We start from the raw sequence: 14,621 nt of genomic DNA, 5'->3' as shown, positions 1-14,621 counted from the left end.
ACCTATCAGTCAAGTAGCTCCTCAACTGGACTCACAACAACCCTCCGCAGATCCTGACGGTGGCTCATCCAAGTGCTGGCCAAACCTAACAGCGCTTAACTTCGGTGAACTGAAGGGTATGGGTGTTCCCACTGCAGCAAGGCCTTTTAGGGCAATCAGGCATAGGCACAAAGAATGTAACTGCGAAGTAAAATTAGGTAACAGAAGAAATATTTAAATTGGCCGAAGAGTTGGGGAAATACAAAAGTAGTGTAAGTATAAAAACTTTGAAGGAAAGTCAGGAATTCAGTAAAATATAATACAGGAAGCAGAAATACAATACAGGAACTGAAAATTTATTTGCAGTTTATATCGTAAGCAGACTGAAATTATAAGACACGAAGGCCATGAAAGGGGTTCTGATGGCTCTCGATCGTCCACCATAATCGAGTTCATCAACATGAGGCAGCAAATATGAGGTAGCCAAGGAGGTGGAAACGTGGGTTCTACTACGCCAAGACTGTTTGGTAGCTACAATAGGAAAACACAATTATTTAGCAGGAGTACAAAATGAGAAATTATTTAAAATTCATGATCTATAAAGGTAAAGTATTAAAAAGCAAGAATTATTCTTCCTATAACCGTAATAATTTCAACAATAGGATTGATTTCAACATCAACCATAGTCTCATTTTACTAAGGACTTAAGTTAATTAAACTAATAACCTTCGAAGTTATAATTAAAAGAATAATCTTTTACTCCATGATCAGTTGGTTGACAATTATAGAAGACGCGACTAGACTAAGCGTCTGTAAAACGACATAATTTAGAAGTCACAAATCTCGCAGTGACGAATTGCTCTCTCGTAATCTTGAATGTCGAGTCCGGTCAATTTGAAGACTAACTTGGCTGTGTCATGACAGAACGTAGAATTATTTACACCTGCCAACTTAGTACTGTTGACTTTACTGTAGTACTATTACGCAACTTTTCAACTGGCCTACAAATACTTGATGGCAGCAATGACTGAGCTGCAAACGATGACTGACTGACATCGGCGCTGGCTGACTACTGAGCGCGGCTACGAACTGTAGACTGGCACAACTTCTAAACAATCATGGTGGTGTCTGTTTGTTCTATATCGTGTCTCCCTACCACATTCGCGCAACGACGCTCTGAGCGTGTTTTTTAGGGAATTGACTAGTTTGAACCTGGGACCTGTTGCTGGTAAGAAGACGCCAGACCACACATGACATGTAGAATTCAGAAGAGTTCAGTGAGACTAGCGATGATATAATCAAATACTTAATGATCTCAGCGTTAGCTCCACTGCACTCCCTGTAAAAGAAGCTTAATACTAACTAAATTTAGTGGAAGGGGTTCAATGCATCCTATTTTTAATTAGGTGTTAAAATAACGTCGAAAAAGCAGTTAAGTTTACCACTGGAAATTTTATTCTACTCACAAAACATTGTTTATAAATTGCACTATTGATAAAAGGATGGTAAAAACCAACTACGTTCAACAAAAATGTGAACGAATATTCCCTGAGTGGTTTTCCAAGTTCTACACTGGATCGAAGGATGACCTATGCCATATCACATCTATAATCAAGGTTTAAATTAAGTTTCATGAAAGAGAAAACTATCAAAATGATCTACAGTGACCCTCAATTATCTTTAATTACTTATCTAACTTGTCGTAAATTACAGTGGCTGATGTGGCTTCTCAATAACTATAAAACAGAAAAATCATCGCGTATATGTGAACACCATGAGTTTTAATTAACGATCGACATTAGTATTACGCAAAAAGGGGGTGTAACAGATGATACTTCTGCAGTTCTGAGTGAAGCTTTATGCGCTGTTATGCGGCATCGCGTGTGTTCATTACCTTGTTGGTGTTCGTCATGGGCGGCGGCCGGCGCAGCTCCGCTCACCTCGCCGTCTCGGAAGCAACTCCCCTCTAATTTCTCCTTACTACAATTTCCCGGAGTTGGTTTAAAAAGAACTATCTGGCTGTGTCTTCATCTGACCAATCAGGGTCTCAATGTTAACCTTAAGCTCCGCCTACAAAAATTCTGTCTATCCAATGAGAAACGTTATACTTTTCGTGGTGGGGCAATATTTTTAAGGTTTGCAACGTAACAGAGATGCAAAAAAGTCTCACGCTAAAACCTGCAGCTGGTGTGGTCCTTTTAGCGTTATCATGAGATCTATACTGTTTTTATGGAGGGCTTTATCTTTTAACATGGGCTGGCGGGTGGCCGTAATGTAACAGACACGCGAAAAAGTCTCACGCTAAAACTTGTGGGTGGTAGTGGCCCGTTTTGTGTTACGTGAGATCTATACTGTTTTTCTGGAGGGCTCTAGCTTTTAACATGGGCTGGGGGGTGGTCCCTGACGTAACAGAGACGCGAAAAAGACTCACGCTAAAACGTGCGGGTGGTAGTCTTAGAGGTAGGGTGGCGACGTGGGTGTCCAGTCCGTCCCTTATCGTAGGGCCTTCTAGCTTAACACGGTTCAGCTCTCGGCTTCTGTTCTCGTCTCTCCCCTCGCAACTGCGTCTCACAGTGGGAAGGTACGACATGCATTTAGACATTCTTGTGTTAGTCTGTGGTATTCCAGTTGCTCACTCGTTACTCGTATTACTTTGGTTAATTTAATGTCACGATTTATTCGGAGCTATGTGACATACTACTAGATTTGCTCATCATGTCAGGGTTTTCATGGAAGGTGTTGGATTTGCATGACACCTTACAAACTGCACTACTCTCCTGCTGCACATGAAGTGGCCTATCGGCGCCTCGCGGCGAGCATAAGTACTGCGACTGGCTGTGTACTCTTTGGCTAACACAGCAGTTTTTCTGTTCCTTTTATCGACAAAATCGCATCCGGCGGATCGATCTCTCAGGCGGCGGTGTGGTTGTATGACTGACGACGTCACAGATCCAATGATCGAGAATGGAATGGGAAAGGTTTTTTGTCTCTCACTAATACTTTTCAATCTGTCCATAGTACAAGTAACAAAGAAAGCCAAGGAGAAATAAGAACAGAGGTAAAGGTTCGGAGAGCTGATATTCAAATTTCGGGGTATGCCGATGGCATTAAAATTCAGAGACTATAAGGGAAAAACAAATGAACGTAATGGGCAGCGTCATTGAATGGGGCTACAAAAAGAGAACCGACATTACTGAAAGGAGTTTTATGGAAAATAATCCAATTAAATCACGCAGTGCAGAAAGAATTTGAGATTACTACACGAGGCACGAAAAGTAGTAGACCATTTCTTGTCTCTGGGTAGCAAAATAACAGATGATGGCCCATGTAGGAAGGATATAAAATCAGGACTGGCTATAGCACGAGAAGCATTTCTAAAGAAGAGGAATGTGTTAAAATGTAACGTAAGTTTCAGTACTAGGAAGTGTTTATTGAAGACGTTTTTCTGAAGTGTAGCATTATACAGGTGAATAGATTATAAGGTTTAGAAATGCAATACTATAATAGAAATCTGAAGAATAGATGAGGATATAGAGTAAGTAATAAGCAGGTACTGAATCAAACAGGGGATAAAATAAGTTTATGATACAACGTCACTAAAAGATTAAATCAGTTGATAAGACACGTTCTGGGGCTTTAAGGAACTGCCAGTCTGGTGAATGGAGTGAAGAGAGGGATTCAGAAATCGTAAAGGTAGACCAAGGGATGATTACAGTAAACAGGTTGAAATGGATACAGCTTGCGGTAGTTATTCGCAGATGAAGAGACTTGCACAGACACAGTGGCACGGAGAGCCGTACCAAACCAGACTTCGGACTGAAGACCGCATCAACATTTCGTAATTTGTGGTTTCACAGGGATGTACTTTTCAGACGCTATTCTCGTACATAAGTTGAAATCACAATAACAGCAGAACCACACCTGTGCGCCGATCACTTTTTCATGAGTATTATAAGGTTCTTTCTATCACCACAGTTACTTAATTCGTTTCGAAATATCACAGTCATGTTTTCTCTGTTTGCGTATAACACACAGTACGGTAATTCTAAAGAAACAGGACGCTATTCAAACATGTTGCTCAGTCTGCGCAGTATGGCATGTGTATACGAATGTAAGTTGGAACCCATTGTGCAGTGGAATATATCTCTTGTACTGTTTAACAGCGCATGTGTACACGAACCATGTAATAAACTCTTTTTTAACGCTAAATAAACGTTTTAACATCACGTTCCACGCCGTGCTCCTGCGCGCGATCATATTTTTCCATCTCTCTCTATTTCCAGGAGTTCCGATAGCGAGTCGTCACCGGTCACGCACCAAAGAAGCAAACGTGACATCGACAACGCTCTGTCGGTAGCCGCACGTAATCCCACGCAGCATACGCAATTCCGTTGTAAGATACAACTTTCATAATGACCTGGATAATCTGAGAATACTACGGCTTGGAAAGGAAGATTGCAATCTAAAATAGGAATGAGTTGGTTGGTTAGTCGGGGGGAAGGTGACCAAACAGCGAGGTCATCAGTCCCATAGGATTAGGGAAGGATGGGGAAGAAAATCGGCCGTGCCCTTTCAAAGGAACCATCGCGGCATTTGCTTGAAGCGATTTAGGAAAATTACGGAAAACGTAAATCAGAATGATCGGACGCGGATTTGAACCGATAGGAATGGGAAAGGGGGCATGATTCTGATACACTGAGCATCCTCTTCCACACTAGTTGCTTGTCGAGTACAAACAGATGTGAGTCTCTAGATCCTGGAGGTATCGGAAACACTCACATATGGCCTTTTCGAAAGAGAGAAATCTGCATTCTGAAGTGGTTATGGAGTCTTACAACTGAGTCATATGACCCAGAAGGGAATTCATATGGAGCCTTAAGAATGCGTCATATGACCCAGTAGGAATTCGTGGTTATTTTGTTTCTTCATTTGGCATATGGCTTACAGGATAATGTCGTACGTACAGTTCACTTGATACAAGATAAAATTATATTAATCCTTTGATATTAAAGTTGGAGTACCAGCAGTACCTAAAAGAATTTGAGATATCCATTTGCCATCACGATTGGGTTCCCAAACACTCCAGCCAGTTGAGTGAGTCACATGTTGTCTCTACGAAGTCTTTCAAGGTACCATGAATGTAAGTAATAATGAAAGCTGGAGTAGTAGCAGTAGCCAAAATAAGTTGAAATATCTATTTTCTACCACAGTTGGATATCCAAAGTCTCCAGGCAGTAAAATGTTGCATGTGTTACGTCCACAAGATCTTTCTGTGTACGGATAAATATGCTTCCATGGTAGCAGTGCAAAATAAGCTCAATTGTTTGTGTCGATGTTCTGCAGTTGAACTGGCTATAATCGGTAATTATCCACTAGTGTAGCATTGTTTCTGACTCGACGTGCACGGCTTTTTTTTTGTGGGTTGGCACTCGGGAATTTATAGTTTTTTTTTTTTTTCTTTGGGATAGTTGGTCCGTGTTTACACAGACTTGTTCCCTAGATTTTAATCCGGTGTGTGTTAAGTTGCTCAGTGTTCCATGGGTTGGTAAGTTTCTGGTTCTTTCGAGTTTCATCCATTCATATATTAGCCGGCCGAGGTGGCCGAGTGGTTCCAGGCGCTACAGTCTGGAACCGCCCGACCGCTACGGTAGCAGGTTCGAATCCTGCCTCGGGGATGGATGTGTCTGATGTCCTTAGGTTGGTTAGGCTTAAGTAGTTCTAAGTTCCAGGGGAATGACCTCAGAAGTTAAGCCCCATAGTGCTCAGAGCCATTCATAAATTACGACATGCTGTCATCGGAGATTTCTAGGAGCTATATTGGCGAATTTTGAGAGCCATGGTTTTGTTGCCGCTTTAAAAGTTCTTGTCGCAATCCTCATAGCATCGTTTATGTGGATTTCTATATTGTTGACATGATTACTTCTACTCCAAGCAGGAGAACGGTATTTGGCGCATAATAGACACGTGACTGTGTTACAGTTCTTAAGGTGTTCGCAGTACATCCCTACCTAGCACCAGCCCGTTTCCTTAATATGAGATTCCTCGAATTTGGCTTTGATGCAGTAACCCTAGGCGTTTGCTGAATGTCAGGGATCTGTTGAGCGTCACACCCCAACATCGCGAAACATTACATTCAATTTTCTGTTTGCTCTTCTGTTGTTTAGGTGGAATGTGTTGACTTCTGTGTTATTAGGTTCCGAGCTAAGTCTCCAATTTCCGTAATACTGGTCGAGCTTTTGCAGATCGTCAGTAAGTATTATGCAACTTCTTAGAATGTGTCTCTATGCTATCGCTAGGTGGTCGGCATAGATAAGCTTTCAGAATCAGTCGTTCCTATGTTGATGGTATACAGGGTGTTACAAAAAGGTACGGCCAAACTTTCAGGAAACATTCTTCACACACAAATTAAAAAAAATATGTTATGTGGACATTTGTCCTGAAACGCTTACTTTCCATGTTAGAGCTCATTTTATTACTTCTCTTCAAATCGCATTAATCATGGAATGGAAACACACAGCAACAGAACGTACCAGCGTGACTTCAAACACTTCGTTACAGGAAATGTTCATAATATCCTCGGTTAGCGAGGATACATGCATCCACCCTCCGTCACATGGAATCCCTGAAGAGCTGATGCAGCCCTGGAGAATGGCGTATTGTATCACAGCCGTCCACAATACGAGCACGAAAAGTCTCTACATTTGGTACCGGGGTTGCGTATGCAAGAGCTTTCAAATGCCCCCATAAATGAAAGTCAAGAGCGTTGAGGTCAGGAGAGCGTGGAGGCCATGGAATTGGTCCGCCTCTACCAATCCATCGGTCACCGAATCTATTGTTAAGAAGCGTACGAACACTTCGATTGAAATGTGCAGGAGCTCCATCGTGCATGAACCACATGTTGTGTCGTACTTGTAAGGTCAACATTACCGTCCTTCAATTGGGCCAATTGGCCGAGAATCGAGGAAGTACAGTACATACTGACGAAACTAAAATGAGCTCTAACATGGAAATTAAGCGTTTCCGGACACATGTCCACATAACATCTTTTCTTTATTCGTGTGTGAGGAATTTTTCCTGAAAGTTTGGCCGTACCTTTTTGTAACACCCTGTATAAATTAAATAAAAGTGGGGCCGGAATCGAGCCCTATGGGAGACCAATTTTTATAGGATACGATTTGGTTATGGTTTCTCCTAGGTTAACTACTGAAGCATGTTTCCCATTTCTGCTGTTTTCAGAATAGGACAGTTTGAGTTATTAGATAGGTTTATCCATCCAGCCGCACTGCGCCATACCTAGTTGTGAGGTCAATAAATTCCGAAGTCGGGACTAGGGTACCCACATCTTACAGGGTGACCAATAAAGACGATCCGCGCTCAGCCCTAGCAGTCCGCGTCTCTAGCCATTGCTACGCATAGCCGGACTCTGCTGCATCCCGCAATGTACGCCGGCTCGTATTGTCCCGGATACAGGTGTAGGCTATGCCAGGGACCTCCAGGTACCGCCTCCACCTCCCTCCCCCGCCGCCTCCAGCTGTGGTCAGCATTCCGCCGCTCCCTCCCCCTCGCTCCCGGGCGCGCGCCCGAATTGCGACCATTTGCCACGTGCCCGGCTCGGCTGGCCACCCCTTTGGCATTCTCGCCCGTAATTGCGGTCTTCAGCGCAGATGAGGCTCTCCGCCTCTGATTGGTCTGTGGGCAAGAAGCGCCGGAATGCCGTTCCCCGTTCTTCCCAAGGCCGCGCCGCCATAATGTTCCGCTCGAACGAGGGATGCGCACGGCTTTACGACCCTTCCTGCACCCATATCTGCGTCCGCACACTAGACATATCGTCCGACTCGGAAAAAAAGGACCACTTCCAATCTGCCCAGAACTATCATATCTTTCTCTCCAATGGTCGTATTCCATTCCAGCACGAGGAGATTTATCCCTCTAGTGAAACATCTTTCCTCCTACTTTCCCCTCCCAGTCTCTTTCTCAGTCCATCTTCTCCCATTCTGTCTGTGTCACCTCATTTTCAATATTAACTCACCCTCTATTTTGCGTAATTATAGAAAACTACTCCTTCGCTTTAGCGTTCTTTGACGATTTAGTAAATTAAATGACCAGAGAAGGTTGCACAGTCACCTCCAGCGATCGCGATTTGAATTTTTTGTGGCTTTCTTAAATCATGATTTTCCTAATTGACAAGATTTTAAACATGGCTGCAATAGCAACTGTTGAAATACTTCACGACAAAGGATGACAGCCAAAACAGTTGCAGGATAAAAAAAATTTAAATTCTTGACCAAGGTTTCGGCCTATATAAATATACCTTCGTCAGAAGTACAAAAATCTAAAATTACATCATGCAATGGAGAGTAATAAAACAAATGGAGATGTCTTAATTATTGACGACGCCTTTGGCACAATTGTTTTATTAATCTCCATTGCATGATGTAATTTTAGATTTTTTACTTCTGATGAAGGTATATTTGTATGTACCGAAACCTTGGTAAATAATTTTAATAAATTTTTATCCTGCAACTGTTTTGGCTGTCATCCTTTATCGTGAAGTTTCCTAATTGAGTTAAAAGTAACGAGAAGATTAGTTACTTCATGTTACCACGTAGCGGAGGACTGCTTCGAAGTGCACACTGCATTTTCTCCAGAAAAAAAGGAATCTCCACATCCGAGGAGGCATCCTGCCACACCAGGCAGACAGACATGTTACTGAGGACTCATCTGCAGAAGGAGGCCCCATGCGAGAGTTGGTATCCCATGATGGCGCCGCATGTACCGACAGTCGCTGCCAGATTCATCAACGAAGTGGGGAAGTCGACGGACACACGCACCCACATGTTTCCTTACGCGGCCTCGGCCAGTGAGTCGGAGCACAGTTTCCGCTCAGTCCAGTTTGTCTGTAATTAGCAGTCACTTGGAATCATCGCCCACGACGACAGTATCATCTTAGCACGGATCCACCTGAATGCTAATAGAACACTGACAACTGTACTCTGACATTTTGTAATGATGGTAGTGCTAAATGTTGCAAATGCCAGCGACAGTATCAAATGCATGTCATTTGTGAGAAGGATAATTGTTTGCAAAGTTAAATATTTACCGTACTCAAGTTTTAACAAATTAAATGGTTCAAATGGCTCTGAGCACTATGGGACCTAATTGCTGAGGTCATCAGTCCCCTAGAACTTAGAACTCTTTAAACCTAACTAACCTAAGGACATCGCACATTTCCATGTCCGAGGCAGGATTCGCACCTGCGACCAGCTCCAGATTGTAGTGCCTAGAACCGCTCGGCCACTTAACAAATTACTTATAAACTGTGTGTGTGTTGCAATGTACATTTCAGGATGGTATCAAGAGCTTAGTTGGGCATCCGGGGTGTTTTTCCTACACGTAAAATGGGACATGCCAGGTTTCAGAGAAAAATCTGTTTTATTCCCAGAAACTGCCACTAAGGGGCAAAATATTCACGAAAACTCGCTAAGGGTGCCGAGTGACTCGCACAAGGTACGAAAAGTGCATTTCGCCCTCAGTGACAAGGACTGGTGGACGTGTTCAGAGGGTAAGGAAGCCAGCTGTTGTGGCCGCTACCTAGCTGACCATCTTACGTACCACACGTGACGGCAACAGTTCGTCCCCTTGACGGGTTTGTGGAAGAAAGTTGGCGTCCCTGACTCAGCAATACCGTGGTGGCGTCCCTAGCTTAGCGTAACAGCCCATGGGAGCCGGCCAATGTACTGCGAAGTAGCATACGTACATGGTCACGCCAGTGCCTGACGCCAGGTTAAAGTGGTGGAAGCAGATACAATAATAACTTTTGCCATTATTACCCGTTACCATGTACATTAGTATCTTCTTGATCTTCTATAATACACCAATATTGCAGTACCAGTCTGCAGGGTGCCAGAAGATGTAGCGGATTTATGGCGTGCTCCCAGGTTCACTGTCAATTTGTTCCATCCATTTAATGCACAGTATTTGGACGAACAAACGAGGGCTGTCTTCTGCAAGTGCTGCGAGGAGTCCCATGTCAGCTCACATTTAGTTATATTTCATCACAACACGTAGTAAGGACCGCACACTGCCGTAAAGCAGCAAACAACTGAGATCCTCTGACTTGCTTGATTTGATGGGGCCCGCCACGAATTACTCTTTTGTGCTAATGTCTTCATTTCAGAATATCTGTCTTTTCCTAAAGTGTTTACCTTCTACATTTCCCTCTAGTATCATGGACGTTGTTCCCCGACACGTTAACCTATGTCCTGCCATGCTGACGTCCGCAACTCGTGGTCTTACGCCTAGCGTTGCTGCCTCTCGATCACGGGGTAACGGTTCGATTACGGCGAGGTTGAGGATTTTCTCTGCCCGGGGACTGGGTGTTTGTGTTGTCCTCACCATTTCATCATTATATGTGACAGTGGCTAGATTGGTCTGTGAAAAAAATTGGACTCTGTAAAAACTGAGACTTTGTACGGGCTATGATGAACGCTCAGTTAAGCGCCCCACAAACTAAACATTATCATTATCGTCTTGTCCTTCTTCTTCTCAATGCTTTCCTTAAGTTCTTTCCTTCGCCGACTGCAGAGAACCTACTCGTTATTTATCTTGACCCTACACCTCATTGTCAGCATTCTTCTGTAGTGCTACATCTCAAACCCTTCTCTTCTCTTTAGTTCCTGTTTTCCCACTGTCCATGTATCACTGCCATTCAATACTATGCTACGGATGTACGTTCTCAGAAATTTCTTTCTCAAATTCATCTACATCTACGTACATGCATACTCTCCAAATCACACTGAAGTGCCTGACAGGGGGTACATCGAGCCACTTTCATAGTAATTCTCTATTATTCCACACTCGAACAGCGCGTGGAAAAACCGAACACACATATCTTTCCGTGCGAGCTCTGATCTCCCTTATTTTATTATGATGATCGTTTCTTCCTTTGTACGTCGCCGTCAACGAAATATTTTGGCATTTGGAAGAGAAATTTGTTGATTGAAATTTCTTGAGGAGACACGGCCGCAGCGAAAAAGGAATTCTTTTTATTAGTGTCCATCCCAAATCCTGTATCATGTCCGTGGCACTTTCTCCCCTATTTCGCGACAATAGAAAACGTCTGCTCGTCTTTGAACATTCTCGACGTACTCCGTTAATCCCATAGGCTAAGGATCCCAGACCGCGCAGCAGTACTCCAAAAGAGGACAGACGTGTGTAGTGTAGGCAGTCTTTGTACCAAACTTGTTAAATTTCCTAAGTGTTCTGCCAACAAGACGCAGTCTTTGGTTTTCCTTCCCCACAACACTTTCTATGTGCTCTGTCTAATTTCAATTTTCCGTATTTATAATTCCTTGGCATTTAGTTGAATTTACGGCATTTAGATTACATTATCGTGTAACCGAAGTTCAATCGATTCCTTTTAGCACTCATGTTGGTGATCTCACGTTTTTCGTTCCGTAAGGTGAATTGCTACTCTGAGATGAAGAGCTTAGCACAGGAGAGGAATTCTCGGCGGCACGCATCAAATCAGTCAGAAGACTGATGACCAAAAATATAGTAAAAAGTTGAATTGCCAATTTTTTCATCTTTAAGATATTTTTTCTAAATCGTTTTGCAATTTTTTTTGATCATCTGTTGATTTTACTAGACGATAAACGACAGCATCATCTGCAAACAACCTAAGACATCTGTTGAGATTGTCTCCTAAATGGCTTATATACATTAGGAACGACAGACGGCCTATAACACTACCTTGGGGAACACCAAAAAGGCAGGTAATCACGAATCCAGTCACATAACTGAGACGATATTCCACAAGTGCAGAATTTCACCACAAGCCGCTTGTGCGGTACTGTGTCACATGCCCTTTGGAAATCTAGAAATATGGAATCAATTTGAAAGTAAGGCCAATGTTTGATATAAGTAGACACCTTGTGGCCAGCAGTGCTCTCTCTGCTTGTGCCATCTTATTTTCTTATGTGCTCCTTGCTTCGTTCGTCAAGCGTAATTTTGCTTCCAAGGTATCTTCGTCCGCTTCGTGATACCCAATTTCGATGTTAAGTTCCTCGCTGTTCTCATTTATGCTACATCTTATTGCCTTTGTCTATTTCCAGTTTATTCCAAGTCCGCATTGGTACTTACTAGATTGTTCATCCCATTCAACAAATCTTGTAATTCTGCATTACATTCACACTACCTGATGCAATGTTTATATTCGCCTCCAACTAAATTGTCGTCATTACCAACACTAAAAGCTACTGAAGCACGATTTCAGACACTTAACAGTCAAGCTTCTATATTATTTAGAATTTGATGTAATGTGCCAGTCAGGGGCCGTCTAAATTGACCAATCAGAAACCACGTCCTGTGAAGGCACGTACGAAACACTGGAGCTAGTTCATACATACATACACACACACACACACACACACACACACACACACAATCTTCGACTATCATCCAAGAGTCTCTAACTAAGTTTCACGCTGACACAACGTACTTATAGCAAGTGGATAACTGTGTTATTCAACTCAAGTTAAAGTGTTACTCTGCCTCGGTAAAACTTTATATCCTGTCTCGCTTGAGTGCGATCCGACGTGGGAATTAAAATTGTGTGGAGATTTTTGTGAACTGTGATGGTGAACGATAGGTGAAGATTACATTCCGTGAACGCAGATCCAAGTACTGCTGTTAGAGTGACTCTGAAGAGCATTTCTTTATTTGGTTTTAATAAAATAAGATGGCATCCTTTTATTTAGCGACTTTCATTGTTGTGGCGTTGCCACTTTCTGTTCCATCACTCACTGTCTGGGTGTTAGAACCTACGAACCTGTGGGCAACGGAGAAGGAATACTATGGGAACAATGAGACAACTTCACAAGCTACGAGACAGGCGAAGCTCCTCTCGTTGGGCTACAGAAACTGCAACAAATTTCCCGTTACGAGTTGGAAATAGCAATACTCTATACGTTAGAATTCACAAAGAACAAGTAGCGTGCGTACGGTCGTGTGCGCCGGCCATCTGCGACGAGGAGAATGGGCCTTCCACCGAAGGTTCTGACGCAGGAAAACGAGCACGTCACACAGAAAAGCCACACTTCGCATATATTATCGACTATCGATTTATTTGTTTTTAATTAACAGTCACTACTTCGTTAATTACCTTACAATTTTGTTTACGGTAATTGATCTGTCAGGCTGAAAGATTTTATTTTATGACTGTGTTTTAATCTTATACTTTTAATACTGGCTTTTATACAGTTGTATGTATTACCTTGCCATTATTCGTATTTGCACTTTTTATGTGGATTGTAAGTATGTATCTAATTCCACATATAGTATGTCAGTACATGTTTTATTGTCAGACGCTAGTTTTGCTTTTATGTTCACAGAAGAGCCAACACCGTGTTACGAGTGTAGGCCGAAATGCACGCGTTTTAGCTCACGCAGGCTGGCGTGAGGAGGGAAGAACTGTACTGACGTGAGGTCTGGAACATGACAAAATATGAGAATTCAGAAAACGGACGGAATTAGTTTGATCCTTAACTTTAATCCATTGATGATGAACGTCGCTCTTGACAGTAGACGATCCACAATATCTGTTCAGAATACATTCTTCAAGATAGTTATTATAGTAAATGAATATGGCGCCTTGCTAGGTCGTAGCAAATGACAGCTAAAGGCTATGCTAAACTGTCGTCTCTGCAAATGAGAGCGTATGTAGACAGTGAACCATCGCTAGCAAAGTCGGCTGTACAACTGGGGCGAGTGCTGGGGAGTCTCTAGGTTAGACCTGCCGTGTGGCGGCGCTCGGTCTGCAATCACTGATAGTGGCGACACGCGGGTCCGACGTATACCACCCGGACCGCGGCCCATTTAAAAACTACCACCTAGCAAGTGTGGTGTCTGGCGGTTACACCACATTTGCCATGTGAAGTAATTTTAATTAAAGACTAAGCATACTGCATTTTAACAATTAAATTTGTGACACTGGTTAATCATGTACCCTAGTTATAGTGCCCTCTAGTGGCGTCAATTCCCTTGTATAAATGCCAGACACATTCTGATCATCACGAGTACTTACTATGTACCTACACGTTTAATCTGACGTTGATACTACATCAGACTATTTTATGATATGTATGGCTGGTATACATGGATGTTAATAATGGAAACACTTTTTATCTTTCTTATGTAGCACCACTCCTTTTATAGATTTAGCGTCAGAAAACTGAATTAAGTTGGTTACACACTGTTTCTCTTTGTAACTGATCTGGAGACGGCAGCAGCAGTAACGGGTGATAGTGAAGTGTAAAAAAATTGTGTGATCAAGACGGACCTGTAAAACAGAGTGCCAAAAATATGAACACGCTCTCATTTTCAGACTTTATGTCTTCACTTAACAAATTGCGTTGTCAACAGAAATGTATCACGGCACATATCATCCTAAGTCGTTAATAAGCGAGTCAGGGGTTGCAACCGCTACAAGCTGTGGAAATCGTATAAATCTGAGTGACTACAAATGTAATGGATAATGGCTAATAGAAATTGTGCCGGGAGCCATTAGTCCTAAACTTTAGTAAATTGTTTCCCTCGTCCACTGTTAAACTAACTTCATTTCTCCTTCCTCCTCCTCCCCTACC

The sequence above is a fragment of the Schistocerca gregaria genome, chromosome 6 (genome assembly GCF_023897955.1).
Source record: "Schistocerca gregaria isolate iqSchGreg1 chromosome 6, iqSchGreg1.2, whole genome shotgun sequence".
Taxonomy (NCBI): domain Eukaryota; kingdom Metazoa; phylum Arthropoda; class Insecta; order Orthoptera; family Acrididae; genus Schistocerca; species Schistocerca gregaria.
The sequence above is the reverse complement of the archived record's forward strand: the minus strand, read 5'-3'. Positions refer to the sequence as shown.